This window comes from Heptranchias perlo, chromosome 39 (assembly GCF_035084215.1).
Source record: "Heptranchias perlo isolate sHepPer1 chromosome 39, sHepPer1.hap1, whole genome shotgun sequence".
Classification (NCBI taxonomy): Eukaryota; Metazoa; Chordata; class Chondrichthyes; order Hexanchiformes; family Hexanchidae; genus Heptranchias; species Heptranchias perlo.
The window spans coordinates 16917505-16933411 of record NC_090363.1 but is presented as its reverse complement, the minus strand read 5'-3'; positions in this window follow the sequence as shown (position 1 = coordinate 16933411).

Genomic DNA, 15907 nt, shown 5'->3' with positions numbered 1-15907 from the left:
AAGGTATTGGTGAGACAGCACCTGGAATACTGCATACAGTTTTGGTGTCCATACTTAAGAAAAGACATACTTACTCTTGAGGCAGTACAAAGAAGCTTCACTCGGTTAATCCCGGGGATGAGGGGGCGGACATATGAGGAGAGGTTGTGTAGGTTGGGACTCTACTCATTGGAATTCAGAAGAATGAGAGGCGATCTTATTGAAACATATAAGATTGTGAAGGGGCTTGATCGGGTGGATGCGGTAAGGATGTTCCCAAGGATGGGTGAAACTCGAACGAGGGAGCATAATCTTAGAATAAGGGGCTGCTCTTTCAAAACTGAGTTGAGGAGAAACTTCTTCACTCAGAGGGTAGTAGGTCTGTGGAATTTGCTGCCCCAGGAAGCTGTGGAAGCTACATCATTAAATAAATTTAAAACAGAAATAGTCAGTTTCCTAGAAGTAAAGGGAATTAGGGGTTACGGGGAGCGGGCATGAAATTGGACATGATGCTGAGTTCGGATTGGTCAAGGTCCTGTGAGTGGCGGAGCGGGCCCAGGGACTGACTGGCCGGGTCCTGCTTCTACTCCTTCTGTTCTTTAGATTTGTGGTTGGGATCAGATCAGCCATGATCTTATTGAATGGCGGAGCAGGCTCGAGGGGCCGATTGGCCTACTCCTGCTCCTATTTCTTGTGTTCTTATGTTCTTATGTTCTTATGTTCATTTGCAAACTTCTTGATCAAGCCCCCCACATTCAAGTCCAAATCATTCATATATACCACAAAAAGCAAGGGACCTAATATTGCATCATTTAGTACCCCACTGGAAGCAGCATTCCAATCACAAAAACAACCTTCAACCATTACCCTTTGCTTCCTGCCACTGAGCGAATTTTTGATCCAACTAGTCACTTTCCCTTGGATCCCATGGGCTTTTACATTTTTGACCAGTCTGCCATGTTTGACCTTTTCAAACGTCTTGCTAAAATCCATTTGCACGACATCAATCGCATTAACCCTCGGAGACCCTCCTTCTTACCTCCTCAAAGAAATAAATCAGGTTGGTCAGACACGCTCTTCCCTTAACAAATCCATGCTGACTGTCCTTGATTAACCCCCTCCTTTCTAAATGACGGTTTATGCTGTCCCTCAGAATTGATTGCAATAATTTCTCCAACACCGAGGTTAGGCTGACTGGAATGTAATTATTCAGTCTTTCCCTCGCTCCCCGTTTAAACAACGGTGCATTGTTAGCAGGTCTCCAATCCTCTGGCAACAAGCCCATAGCCAGGGAGGATCGGAAAATGATGGTCAGAGCCTCCGATATTTCCTCCCTTGCTTCTCCTAACGGCCTGGGATATATTTGATCCAGACCCTGGTGAGTTATCTGCATTCAAAGTTGCTAAAACCCTTAATATTTCATCCCTCAATAAGTTTATCACATCCAATCTTTCACACTCCTCCTCCTTAACTAAATCTCTGCATCGTCCCCCTCTTTGTGAAGACAGACGCAAAGTATTCATTAAGAGCAATACCCACATCTTCTGCCTCCAGACATAGGTTGCTTTTATAGTCACGAATAGGCCCCACTCTTTCCTTTGTTATCCTTTTGCTCTTTATATATTTATAAAACATTTTTGTTTTTTCCTCATTCCCCTTTGCTTCTTTTGCCAATCACCTTAAATCTATGTCCTCTGGTTTTCGACCCTTCCGCCAATGGGAACAGTTTTTCTTTATTTAATTCATCTGAACCCTTCATGATTTTGAACAACTCCATCAAATCTCCTCTTAACCTTCTCTGTTCTGAGGAGAACAACCCCAGCTTCTCCAATCTCTCCACGTAATTGAAGTCCCTCATACCTGGGACCATTCTCGTAAATCTCCTCTGCACCCTGTCGAAGGCCTTGACATCCTTCCTAAGTGTGGTGCCTAGAATTGGAGACAATACTGCAGCTGAGGCCTAACCCGTGTTTTCGAAAGGTTTAACATAACTTCCTTCCTTTTCTACATTATGCTCCTGTTTATAAATCCAATGATCCCGTATGCTTTTTTAATACCCTTATCAACTTGCCCTGCCTCCTGAAAGGATTTGTGCACGTACACCCCCAGGTCTCTCTGTTGCCACACTCCCTTTATATTGGACCATGCAGTTATAGAACATCAGGAGAAAACGACTATTAAAAATAAAGTAAGGGGAAAAATTTGTAAAAACAAATTAAATTGCCTGTTCAGCAATGTGGATAGCATCCGAAACAAAATGGGGGAACTTGAGGTAATAATTCATAGTGAGGAGCCAGGTGTAGTCAGGATAACTGAAACATGGCTCCATAAAGAATAGGACCGGCAGTTAAATATTGCAGGATATAGCGTATTTCGAAAAGATAGGGAAAGAATCAGGTGAGGTGGAGTACCTGTATTGATCAGAAAACATAATGGCGGTACCAAAATGGGACATAACTAACCTTAAGACAGAAACAGAATCCATATGGATTGAGACAACGGATAAGAAGAGATCGATCACATTCATGGGGATATTCTACAGGTCACCTAATAGTGAAAGGGAAGTGGAGGAGAAATATGTTGGCAAATCTATGAAATGAGGAAAAAAAATAATAATCATCGGAGATTTCAACCACCCTCAAATAAAGTGGAAAGAAGAGGTAGTGAAAGGGGAATGGAGTTTTTACAGTGAGTACAGGAATCCTTTCTTACCCAGTATGTGAGAAGCCCAACAAGAGAGGAATCACTGCTGGATCCAGTAACGGGAACTCAACCGAAACAGATAAGAGAATTAAGTGTAGTGGAAATCTAGGTAATAGCGATCATAACATAATAAGGTTCAAAGTAATGATTGAGAAAGATATAAGTAAGACAAAGACTAAAGTTATAGATTGGTAAAAAGGTTAATTTTGGAGGGCAGGACAATGGAACTGGGGAAGGTAAACTGGAAAATGTTTTGACAGACAAAGAGATAGAACAGCAGTGGGAAATACTGATAACAGTGCTCAGTAGCGTTCAGGAGAAACATGTTCCTCAAAAAAACAAGAACAAACTAGCCAGTAATGAAACACCATGGATGTAGAACGAGATAAGTGTAAAATTGACACGAAAGAGAAATACATACACTAAGGACATCGATAATACATGAGAGAATGACAAAAGGAATCAAAAGAGGTTATTACAGAAGTCAAGAAACAATTTGGAAAGTAAAGAGGAACTACGAAATTAAATTATCAATGAATATAAAAAGCAATAGGAAATTATTATACGAACACATAAATAACAAAAGAAAGATCACGATCGGAATGGAGCCACTAACGGATGCACAAGATAAATTCACAGGTATTAACAGCGAAATGGCAGAAATATTGATTCGTCACTTTGCTTCAGTATTTACCAGCGAGGTGGACATGACATTAGAAGAAGAGATCGAAAAATATATAAAGATATTTAAGAAAGAAATGGGAGAAATAGTTGACGAACGACTTAAGCTTAGAGAGGATAGAACCCCAGGTCCAGATAATTTGCATCTGCCCATTTTAAAAGAAGATGGGGAAGAGATAGCATAGATTCATAGAAAATTTACAGCACAGAAGGAGGCCATTCGGCCCATGGTTTCTGCTCCGGACGAAAATGAGCCACCCAGCCGAATCCCACTTTCCAGCACTTGGTCCGTATCCCTGCATGTTACGGCACTTCAGGTGCACATCCAGGTACTTTTTAAATGAGTTGAGGGTTTCTGCCTCTGCCACCCTTTCAGGCAGTGAGTTCCAGACCTCCACCACCCTCTGATGAAATAATTTTTCCTCAGCTCCCCTCTAATCCTTCTACCAATCACTTTAATTCCAAGTCCCTTGGTTTTTTACCTCTCTGTTAAGGGTAATAGGTCCTTCCTTTCTATTCTATCTAGGCCCCTCATAATTTTGTACACCTCAATTAATCACCCTTTAACCTCCTCTGTTCTAAGGAAAACAACCCCATCCTATCCAATCTGTTATCATAGCTATAAGTCTCCAGCGCTGGCAACATCCTCATCAATCTCTTCTGTACCCTCTCCAGTGCACTCACCTCTTTCCTGCAATGTGTTTACCAGGATTGTACACGGTACTCAAGCTGTGGCCTAACTAGTGTTTTATACAGTTCGGACATAAACTCCCTGCTCTTATATTTTCTGCCTTGGAAAATGAAGGGAAATGTTACATATGCCTTCGAAACCACCTTATCTGCCTGTCCTGCTACCTTCAGGGATATGTGGACATGTACTCCAGGGTCCCTCACTTCCTCTACACCTCTCAGTATCCTCCTATTTATCGTGTATTCCATTGCATTATTTCCCTCCCCAAATGCACCACCTCACATTTCTCTGGATTGAATTCAATTTGCCACTTTTTCTGCCCATCTGATCAGCCCATTGATAGCTTCCTGCATTCTACAGCTTTTCTCCTCACTATCAATCACCTGGCCATTTTGTGTATCATCCGCAAAGTTCTTATTCATGCCCCCGACATTAATATATACCCCAAAAAGCAAGGGACCTGGTACTGTGCCCTGAGTCAGGAAAGCAATAGTGATAGTAGATCCTGTAGTTAAGGGAGCACACAGGCGTTTCTGCGGCCGCTGATTTGACTCCAGGATGGTATGTTGCCTCCATGGTGCCAAGGACAAGGATATGACTGATCTGCTTGGGAACATTCTGGCGGGAGTGGAAGGTGAATATCCAAAGGTCGTGGTCAATATCGGTACCAACGACATCGGTAGAAAGAGATATGAGGTCCTGCAGGCAGAATTTACGGTGTGAGGAAAGAGATTAAGATGCAGGACATCAAATGTAGCAATCTCCAGATTACACCCAGTGCCACGCGCCAGTGAGTATAAAAATAGGAGGATAGAGCAGATGAATGCGTGGCTGTGGAGATGGTGCAGGAGGGAGGGCTTTAGATTCCTGGGGCATTTGGATCGGTTCTGGGGCAGGGTTGGACCTTTACAGGCCGGACGGTTTGCACCTCAACTTGGCTTGGATCAGTACCCTTGCGGGGAGGTTTGCTCGTGCTGTTGGAGAGGGTTTAAACAAACTTGGCAGGGGGGTGGGAAGCTGAGTGTCGATTCAGATAGGACAGAATCAGAACTGGAGATGGAAGGCAGAAAAATATTCAGTGAGTTCAGAAGACAGAGGAATCAAAAGTAAGAAAATAAACAACAAAGGAATTTGGCAGTGCTTAAAGGCATATACCTCAAAGCAAGAAGTATAGTGAATAAGGCAGATTATCTGAGGGCACAGATAGACAGGAGGCAGTATATGGAATTTAATGCAGTAAAATGCAAAGTGATACATTTCAGTAGGAAGAACGAGGAGAGGCAATATAAACTAGAGAGCACAACTCTAAAAGCAGTGCAAGAGCAGAGATATCTGGCGATAAATGGTTAATTCAGTCGTCCGCCATAAACGTTCACGTCCGCTTTCCTTGGACATAAGAGACTGGAGATGGAGCTGTACCGGGGGAAACGACCAGCGTGAGAGAGAGAGAGAGAGAGGGAGAGTAATGGTTTTAATGGGGACAAGGGCACCAAGGGTGGAGGTGAGTGTGTGATTCAGCAAATCGGTAGTTGCAGAAATATCGTGGTGAATGGAGTGCCAAATGTGAAACCTAAGGGAATTTGAAAGTGCCGTTGTAAGTGACTTGAGGGAGAGTTTTTTTTTCGGGGGAAACACTGAAGGGCGTGTGGTTGGGAGGGTGAAAGGGGATGTGGCTGGAGATGGTTACAAATAAGTTATCAGATATGGCATTATTGATGATGGGAGTAGAGAGGTCACGTGATATGGCATTCTCGAGGGGGTGACTGTGAATATAGGAAAGAGAGTTTATATGGAGGGAGAGATTAAGGGAGGATAGGAGGGCAGTGAACTCAGAGGAGAGAGAGAGAAATAGAAAGAGAGATGGAGGGCGAATCAGAGAAAGAGTGAATGGAGAAAGTGAGAGAGAGAGCGAGATAGAGAAAGGTAGACAGAGAGAGAAAAACAAAGAGAGACAGAGTGCAAGACAGAGAGAGAGAGACAGAGAGTCAGAGAAAAAGAGAGACCCACAGAGAGAGAGAGGGAGAGAGAGATTCAGAGACAGAGAGAGACCCACACAGAGAGACAGACAGAGGCAGAGAGAGAGGAACAGAATGTGAGACAGAGACATGCATAAAGAGAAAGAGAGAGAGACAGAGAGACAGAGGGTGAGATAGAGTCAGACAGGCACAGAGTCAGAGAGAGATGTTCGGAACTCAATCAATCTGTACTGATCAATATAAACCGAGCAACGCCCGTTAATTACAATATTAAAAAGTTTCAAAGCAATGACTGGCAATATAATCGAATCTGGCTGATAATTTTGCAATCTGTGGATTCCAGTTATTGCATTAAGCTAGCACAGAGCGGGAAAGCAGGATGCGCGAAACTGAAACAGGTGGAACAAGTGACCGGAACAGACTGAATAGAAAATGCATCTGTGAGTATCCGTGTTTCTGCAGTTCGTGCGGAGCTCAGACCTGGTCATAAACCTGTCATCTGGAGCGAGGGCGCGGTCTGGATCAGAGATTGTCAGACAGATCCGCGGGGCAGCGGCACTTTCGCTGGAGATTACCATTAGTTTCCTTTGTCTAACGGATTTGAGTGAACATGGGAAATGTGGCATTCGTTGAACTGATATCACAAATAGGACAAACAGGTGAAGACCACAATCTTACATAATCAGCAACAGCAGCAACACACAATCACTTACCTGGGATAGAAACAGCAGCAATTATAGGGTAGACAATCCTCATTAACAGTCCATAGTCCATGGCGTGTGTCGGTTGGTGCTTCAGCCTCTCGCTGCCAGTCCCAATCCCTCTCACTCCCACACCCAGTAGCACTCCCACTCCCAGTCCCAGCCCCTCTCACACGATGCATTGAGGAGAGCTCCTATTTCCATAGAGGAGGAAATCCCACAGAGGCGGGGAGCCGGAGGGGAGGTTACATCATTTTCCTTACAGCCAGTTGCACACAGCAGATTGGTAAGTGCTGTCAAGAGGATTGTATAACATTATATTTAAATGAGTGCACAGCAGATGGGGAATCTTGCGAAATCCAATCATTATATTCCTGTCAATTAAACACCATATGATAATCTTGTACATTCAGCTGTTTAAACTGCCCGTTTCACGATGAAAGGTGGAAATGCGAAGCGGAAAGAATTCCATGATGTTTGAACACAGCCCGGTTCCTGAAATCTAAAAGCAGATGTTGGCAGCATCTGTTGGAAAGTCCCCAGTCAGGGTTAATCCGTTAAAAGACAGAAAGCAGCGGCAAGATAGGGGAACATTAACACAGACACTGAAACACACCGCGAGCACACAGGGACATTACGATCCTAAAAGGGAGAGATTGGGCAGCGTAGAACTGCTGCGGCAAAATAGGGAACCGCTCGCAACAGGACAGAAGCTGCTGCACCACATATAGGTAATGAAACACCAGAGAGAGAGAGAGGGTTAGAAACAGAGAGAGAGGGGGGATAGAGAGAGAGAGATAGAGAGTAGGATAGAGAGAGGGATAGAGAGTGGAGGATAGAAGCAGAGAGAGAGAGAGACTGAGAAAGTGAGACAGAGATCGAGACAGTGAGAGAGACAGACAGTGAGTGAGAGAGCGAGAGAGAGGGATAGAGGTAGACAGAGAGAGAGAGAGAGACAGAGAAAGAGAGACAGGGAGAGTGAGGGTTAGAGGAACAGAGATAGAGACAGAGACAGTGAGCTAGAGAAAGATAGAGACAGACAGAAAGAGGTTGAGGGATAGAGACAGACAGAGCGAGACAGTGAGACTGAGAAAGAGAGAGAGACTGAGATAGAGATACTGAGACAGACAGAGAGAGAAACTGAGACAGAGAGAGAGACAGAGAGTGTGAGACTGCGAAAGAGAGCGAGAGAGAGAGAGACAGAAACAGTGAGTCTGATAATGAGAGAAACAAAGAGAAACGCAGAGAAAGGGACAGAAAGAGACAAAAAGAGAAAGGGAAACAGAGGGACAGAAGGACAGAGAGAGATAGACAGTTAGAAAGAAAGACAGAGAGAAAGACACAGTGAAAGTGTTTGTATTAGCGATCTCGCTTGCACTTTCATCCACCTCAGACACAACACTGATACAAAACATAGAAAATAGGAGCAGGAGTAGGCCATTCGGCCCCTCGAGCCTGCTCCACCATTCAATAAGACCATGGCTGATCTTCGACCTCAACTCCAATTTCCCGCCCAATCCCCAATTCCCCGGAGTCCCCTAGAGTCAAAAAAAATTATCTATCTCAGCCTTGCATATACTCAATGACCGAGCATCCACATCATTTTGGGAGAAAGAATTCCAAAGATTCACAAACCTCTGAGTGAAGAAATTCCTCCTCATCTCAGTCTTAAATGACCGACGCCTTATCCTGTGTCTATGCCCTCTAGTTCTCGACTCTCCAGCCAGGGGAAAAATCTTCTCAGCTTCTACCCTGTCAATATCCAACACACACATCAATGATCACAACTATACAGTCAATATCCAACTGAGACCAATCACTGACCTCACCTACAATGTCAATATCCACTCCAGGCACATCACTGACCTCACCTATAAAGTCAATATCCAACACAGACACATCACAGACTTCACCTACACTGTCAATATCCATCACAGGCACATCACAGACCTCACCTATACTGTCAATATCCAGCCCAAATAAATCAATGGTTTCATCTACACTGTCAATATCCAGCCCAGACGCATCAACAGCCTCACCTGCACTCTCAAATCGAAACCAGTCACATCAATAACCTCACGTACACTGTCAATATCCAACACAGGCACATCTCTGACCTCACCTACACAGTCAATATCCAACACAGGCACATCATTGACCTCACCTACACTGTCAATATCCAACACAGGCACATCACTGACCTCACCAGCACTGTCAATATCCAAGCCAGATCCAATACTAACCTCACCTACACTCTCAATGTCTACCCCAGTCACATCACTGACCTCACCTACACTGTCAATATCCAACACAGGCAAATCACTGACCTCACCTACACAGTCAATACCCAGGCCAGATATATCACTGACCTCAACTACATTGTCAATATCCAACACAGACACATCACTGACCTATCTACACTGTCAATATCCACCCCAGTCACATCAATGGCCTCACCAACACTCTCAAATCGAAACCAGTCGCATCAATGACGTCACCTACACTGTCAATATCCAACACAGGCACATCACTGACCTCACCTACACTATCAATATCCAACACAGGCACATCACTAACCTCACCTACACACTCAATGTCCACCCCACTCACATCACTGATCTCATCTACACTGTCAATATCCACCTCAGTCACATCACAGACCTCACCGACACTGTCAATATCCAACACAGGCACATCACAGAACTCAATTACAGTCAATAACCAGCCCAGACAGATCACTGACCTCACCTAAACTATCAATATCCAACACAGACCCATGACTGACCTCATATACGCTGCCAATATCCAACACAGGTACATCACTGACCTCACCTACACTGTCTTGATCCAGCCCGGACAAATAACTGACCTCATCGATTGGTGGGATTAATCGAACACAGTCAACATGGATTTGTTACGGGAAGGTTGTGTCTTGCCAACTTGATTGAATTTTTTAAGGAGGTAACAAAGAGGGTCGATGAGGGTGGCTCATTTGATGGAGCCTGCATGAATTTTAGCAAGGCTTTTGACAAGGTCGCAAGGTCTCCTCTTAATGTCATCTGCTCCAAGGAGAAGAACCTCAGCTTCTCCAGTCTATCCATGTAACTAAAGTACATCATCCCTGGAACCATTCTAGATAATCTATTCTGCACCCTCTCTAAGGCCTTCACATCCTTCCTAAAGTGCGATGACCAGATTTGAACACAATACTCCAGCTCTCGGAGCGGAGCTACAGGCGGGAGCGGACCTAGGAGAGAGCGTGGGACTCGGAGACTGCGAAAGGCCAAGGCTCGAGGGCCTACCCGCACTCGGTACGGAGCTACAGGCGGGAGCGGACCTAGGAGAGAGCGCGGGACTCGGAGACTACGAAAGGCCCAGGCTCGAGGGCCTACCCGCACTCGGTAGGGAGCTACAGGCGGGAGCGGACCGAGGAGAGAGCGCGGGACTCGGAGACTACTAAAGGCCCATGCTCGAGGGCCTACCCGCACTCGGTACGGAGCTACAGGCGGGAGCGGACCGAGAAGAGAGCGCGGGAATCGGAGACTACGAATGGCCCAGGCTCGAGGGCCTACCTGCAGAGAGGCAATCGGTGAAAAAAACAAGGATTGACGTCAGAGGACAGCGGGTAGGTAATTGGCGAGTCGATAAAGGGAGCAGCGGAGGCCTGAGGTGAGTAATTAAACTCACCTCCATGAGTCTTTTTCCCCAGCGGTGAAGGAGCTTCGCGAGCTTTTTCAAAGGCAGGGGGCGGGGCCAATTCATTGGTACCCGTATGTAGGTGGAGCGGTTGCCAAACCCGAGGCACGACACTAGCAGTAACTCCCACCTCCTCTAACCTTTTCTGGGGGTAGAGGGAATTTAAAGGGTAGGTTCGTTTTTATATTTTGTTTTCAGGGAATTAACTCCTGGACCTAAGATAAATAAGAAGCAAAAAGTAATCCAAAGTGGGACGTCACCAAGGAAGAGTTAAGTGATTGGTTGGTGAGTATTTTCCTGCTGAATTTGTCTAAGGTTAGAGTTTGTGGATTCTAGGGTCTCTGTTGTGTAGTGGGGGACTGCTGTTCAGCAAGGGCCCTTGAGTATACCTTTTAATTGAAGTGAAATTGGTGGGATTCATTTAATTTGAATTAATTAGTTAAAGGGTAAGTCATGTCAGGACAGCCCAGCCTCGTGTTTTGCTCTTCCTGCTCTATGTGGGAAATCAGGGACCCTTCCGGTGTCCCTGACGACCATGTGTGCGGGAAATGTATCCAGCTGCAGCTACTGACAAACCGCATTGCGGCACTGGAGCTGCGGATGGATTCATTATGGAGCATTCGCGATGCTGAAAACGTCGTGGATAGCACGTTTAGTGAGATGGTCACACCGCAGGTAAAGGTTGTACAGGCAGGACGTAAGTGGGTGACCTCCAGGCAGAGTAAGAGGAGCAGGCAGGCAGTGCAGGTGTCCTCTGTGGCCGTCCCCCTCTCAAACAAATATACCGCTTTGGATATTGTTGAGGGGGATGACTTATCAGGGGAAGGCAGCAGCAGCCAACTTCCTGGCACCAGGGGTAGCTCTGCTGCACAGGCTGGGAGGAAAAAGAGTGGAAGAGCTATAGTGTATAGGGGATTCTATCGTAAGGGGAACAGACAGGCGTTTCTGTGGCCGTAAACGTGACTCCAGGATGGTTTGTTGCCTCCCTGGTGCCAGGGTCATGGATGTCACTGAGCGGCTTCAGGGCATTCTCAAGGGGGAGGGTCAGCAGGCAGAGGTCGTGGTCCACATTGGGACCAACGACATAGGTAGGAAGGGAGATGAGGTCCTGCATCAAGAATTTAGGGAGCTAGGTAGCAGATTAAAGAGAAGGACCTCAAAGGTTGTAATCTCTGGATTACTCCCAGTGCCACGGGCTAGTGAGTATAGAAATAGCAGGATAGAACATATGAATGCGTGGCTAAAGAGTTGGTGCAGGAGGGAGGGTTTCAGTTTCCTGGATCACTGGGCCTGCTTCTGGGGAAGGTGGGACTTGTACAAGTCGGACGGGTTGCACCTGAACCAGAGCGGGACAAATATCCTTGCGGGGAGGTTTGCTAGCACTGTTGGTGGGGGGTTTAAACTAACTTGGCAGGGGGATGGGATACAGAGTGGAGCTACAATAGGGGGTGATGTGCAGCCAAATATAGAGAAAAAAAACAAGTCAGCTTGGAAGACAGGGCAAATATGTAAGAGCAAGGCTGGATGGCATTTATTTTAATGCAAGGAGTCTTGCAAATAAGGTGGGTGAACTGAAGGTGTTGATAAACACATGGGAGTATGATATTGTTGCTGTCACAGAGACATGGTTGAGGGAGGGGCAAGACTGGCAGCTCAATATTCCGGCGTACAGAATCTTCAGGCGAGACAGAGGGGGAGGTATAAGAGGGGGGGGGGGTGGTCGCAATATTAATTAAAGAATCAATTACTGCCAGAAGGAGGGATGATATATTAGCAGGTTCCTCAAATGAGGCCATATGGGTGGAGCTCAAAAACAAAAAGGGGGCAAGCACTTTGATGGGAGTGTACTATAGACCCCCAAACAGTCAGGGGGAGATAGAGGAACAGATGTGTCGGCAAATCTCAGAAAATTGTGCAAATAATAGGGTAACAATAGTGGGGGATTTCAACTTCCCCAATATTAACTGGGATACTCAGAGTGTAAAATGCTTAGAGGGTACAAAATTCTTAACGTGCATCCAGGAGAGCTTTTTGAGCCAGCATGTAGAAAGTCCTACAAGAGAGAGGGCGGTACTGGACCTAATTTCAGGGAATGTGGCCGGCCAAGTGGAAGAAGTGCTCGTAGGTGATCACTTTGGTGACAGTGACCATAATTCAGTGAGATTTAAGGTGGTCATGGAAAAGGACAGGGAGGGGCCGGAAATAAAGGTTCTAAATTGGGGGAAGGCCGATATTAATAGCATAAGGCAGGATCTGGCCAAAATGGACTGGGATCAGCGGCTTGTAGGAAAATCCGCATCGGAGCAATGAGAGTCTTTCAGAAGGGAGATTGAGACCATACAATGGAAACATGTTCCCGTAAAAGTCAAGGGTGGTTCCAAGAACTCCAGGGAACCTTGGATGTCAGGGGATATACGAGAATGGATTAGGAAAAAAAGGAGGGCTTTTGGCAGATACAAAAGGCTAAAGACGGAGGAAGCCCTAGAGGAGTACAAAAAGTGCAGGGGGATAATTAAAAAAGAAATTAGGAGATCAAGGAGGGGCCATGAAAAAACACTGGCGAGCTAAATAAAGGAAAATCCTAAGATGTTTTATAAGTATATTAAGGGTAAGAGGATAACTCGGGAAAAAATAGGGCCCATTAGGGACAAAAATGGCAATCTGTGTTTGGAGCCGGCAGATGTAGGAGGGGTGCTGAATGAATTTTTTGCATCTGTTTTCACTATGGAGAAGGACGACGTAGACATAGAAATACGACAGGGGGACTGTGATATACTCGAACATATTAACATCGAGCGGGAGGAGGTATTGGCGGTTTTAACAGGCCTAGAAATGGATAAATCCCCAGGCCCGGACGAAATGTATCCCAGGCTACAGTGTGAGGCAAAGGAGGAGATTGCGGGGGCTCTAACACATATATTCAGAACCTCTCTGGCCACAGGGGATGTGCCAGCGGACTGGAGAACCGCTAATGTAATACCATTATTCAAGAAGGGGAGTAGGGAAAAACCGGGGAACTACAGGCCAGTGAGCCTAACATCAGTGGTAGGAAAATTATTGAAAAAATTCTGAAGTACAAAATTAGTCTCCACTTGGAGAAGCAAGGATTAATCAGGGATAGTCAACATGGCTTTGTCAAGGGAAGATCATGTCTGACGAATTTGATTGAATTTTTGGAGGGGGTGACTCGGCGTGTGGATGAGGGTAACGCAGTGGATGTGGTATACATGGATTTCAGTAAGGCCTTCGATAAAGTCCAGAACAGGAGACTGGTCAAGAAGGTACGAGCCCATGGAGTCCAGGTTGCCTTGGCACTTTGGATACAAAACTGGCTTAGTGGCAGAAGGCAGAGGGTGATGGTCGAAGGTTGTTTTTGTGACTGGAAGCCTGTGGCCAGTGGGGTACCACAGGGATCTGTGCTGGGGCCCTTGCTGTTTGTGGTCTACATTAACGACTTGGATATGAATGTAAAAGGTATGATCAGTAAGTTCGCTGATGATACAAAAATTGGTAGGGTGGTAAATAGCGAGGAGGATAGCTTCAGTCTGCAGGACGATATAGATGGGTTGGTCAGATGGGCGGAACAGTGGCAAATGGAATGTCACCCGGAAAAGTGCGAGGTGATGCACTTTGGAGGGACTAACAACGCAAGGGAATACACAATGAATGGGAAGACCCTAGGCAAGACAGAGGGTCAGAGGGATCTTGGTGTGCAAGTTCACAGATCCCTGAAGGCGGCGGAACATTTAGATAAGGTGGTAAAGAAGGCATCTGGGATACTTGCCTTTATTAGCCGAGGCATAGAATATAAGATCAAGGAGGTTATGATGGAGCTGTATAGAACACTGGTTCGGCCACAGCTGGAGTGCTGTGTGCAGTTCTGGTCGCCGCACTACAGGAAGGATGTGATCACTTTGGAGAGGGTGCAGAGGAGATTCACCAAGGATGTTACCAGGGCTGGAGCGCTTCAGCTATGAAGAGAGACTGGGAAGATTGGGTTTGTTTTCCTTGGAGCAGAGGAGGCTGAGGGGGGACATGATTGAGGTGTACAAAATTACGAGGGGCATAGGTTGGATGGATACTAAGTAGCTTTTTCCCTTCGTTGAGGGTTCTATAACAAGGGGGCATAGATTCAAGGTAAAAGGCGGGAGGTTTAGAGGGGATTTGAGAAAGAACTTTTTCACCCAGAGGGTGGTTGGAGTCTGGAACTCACTGCCTGAGATGGTTGTGGAGGCAGGAACCCTCACAACATTCAAGAAGCATTTGGATGAGCACTTGAAATGCCATAGCATACAAGGCTACGGACCAAATGCTGGAATATGGGATTAGATGAGACTGGGTTTGATGGCCGACGCGGACACGATGGGCCGAAGGGCCTCTATCCGTGCTGTATAACTCTATGACTCTATGACTCTGGCCGAACCAGTGTTTTATAAATGTTCAACACAACTTCCTTGCTTTTTAACTCTATGCCTCTACTAATAAAGCCCATGATCCCGTATGCTTTTTTAACCGCTTTCTCAAGCTGTTCTGCCACCTTAAAAGATTTGTGCACAGGTAACCCCAGGTCTCTCTGTTCCTGCAACCCCTTTAGAATTGTACCATTTGGTTTATATTGCCCAACCTCATTCTTCTTGCCAAAATATGTCACATCGCAGTTGTCTGCGTTGAATTTCATCTGCCATGTGTCCGCCCATTCCACCAGCCTGCCTATGTCCTCTTGAAGTCGATCACTATCCTCCTTACTGTTCCTCACTGTTCACTGCATTTCCAAGTTTTGTGACATCTGGAAATTTTGAAATTTTGCCCTTTTCACCCAAGTCCAAGTCATTAATATACATCAAGAAAGAAGTGGTCCCCGCACCGACCCCCGGGGAACACCGCTGCATATCTGCTTTGAGTACAAAATCAACCGTTCATCGCTACTCTCTGTTTCCTGTCACTTAGCCAATTCTGTATCCATGCTGCTACTGCCCCCTTTATTCCATTGGCTTCGGTCTTGATGACAAGCCTATCATGTGGTACTTTATCAAACGCCTTTTGAAAGTCCATATACACCACACCAACTATATTGTTCTTATCTACTCTATCTTTTGTCTCATCATAAACTCTATCAAGTTCGTTAAACACGATTTGCCTTTAACAAATCCGTGCTGGCTTTCCCTAATCAAATCACTTGTCCAAGTGATTGTTAATTTTGTCTCGGATTATCGTTTCAAAAAGTTTCCCGACCACTGACATTAAACTGACTGGCTTATAGTTGCTGGGATTATCCTCCCGCTCTTTTTGAACAACGGTGTTTCATTTACAATTCTCCAGTCCTCTGACATCACCCCTGTATCTACAAATGTTTGGAAGATTATAGCCAGCACTTCCGCAATTTCCACCCTTACTTCCCTCCGCAATCTAGGATGCATCCCATCCGGACCGGGGTAATTATCGACTTTAAGTACAGCCAGCCTTTTTAGTACTTATTCTTT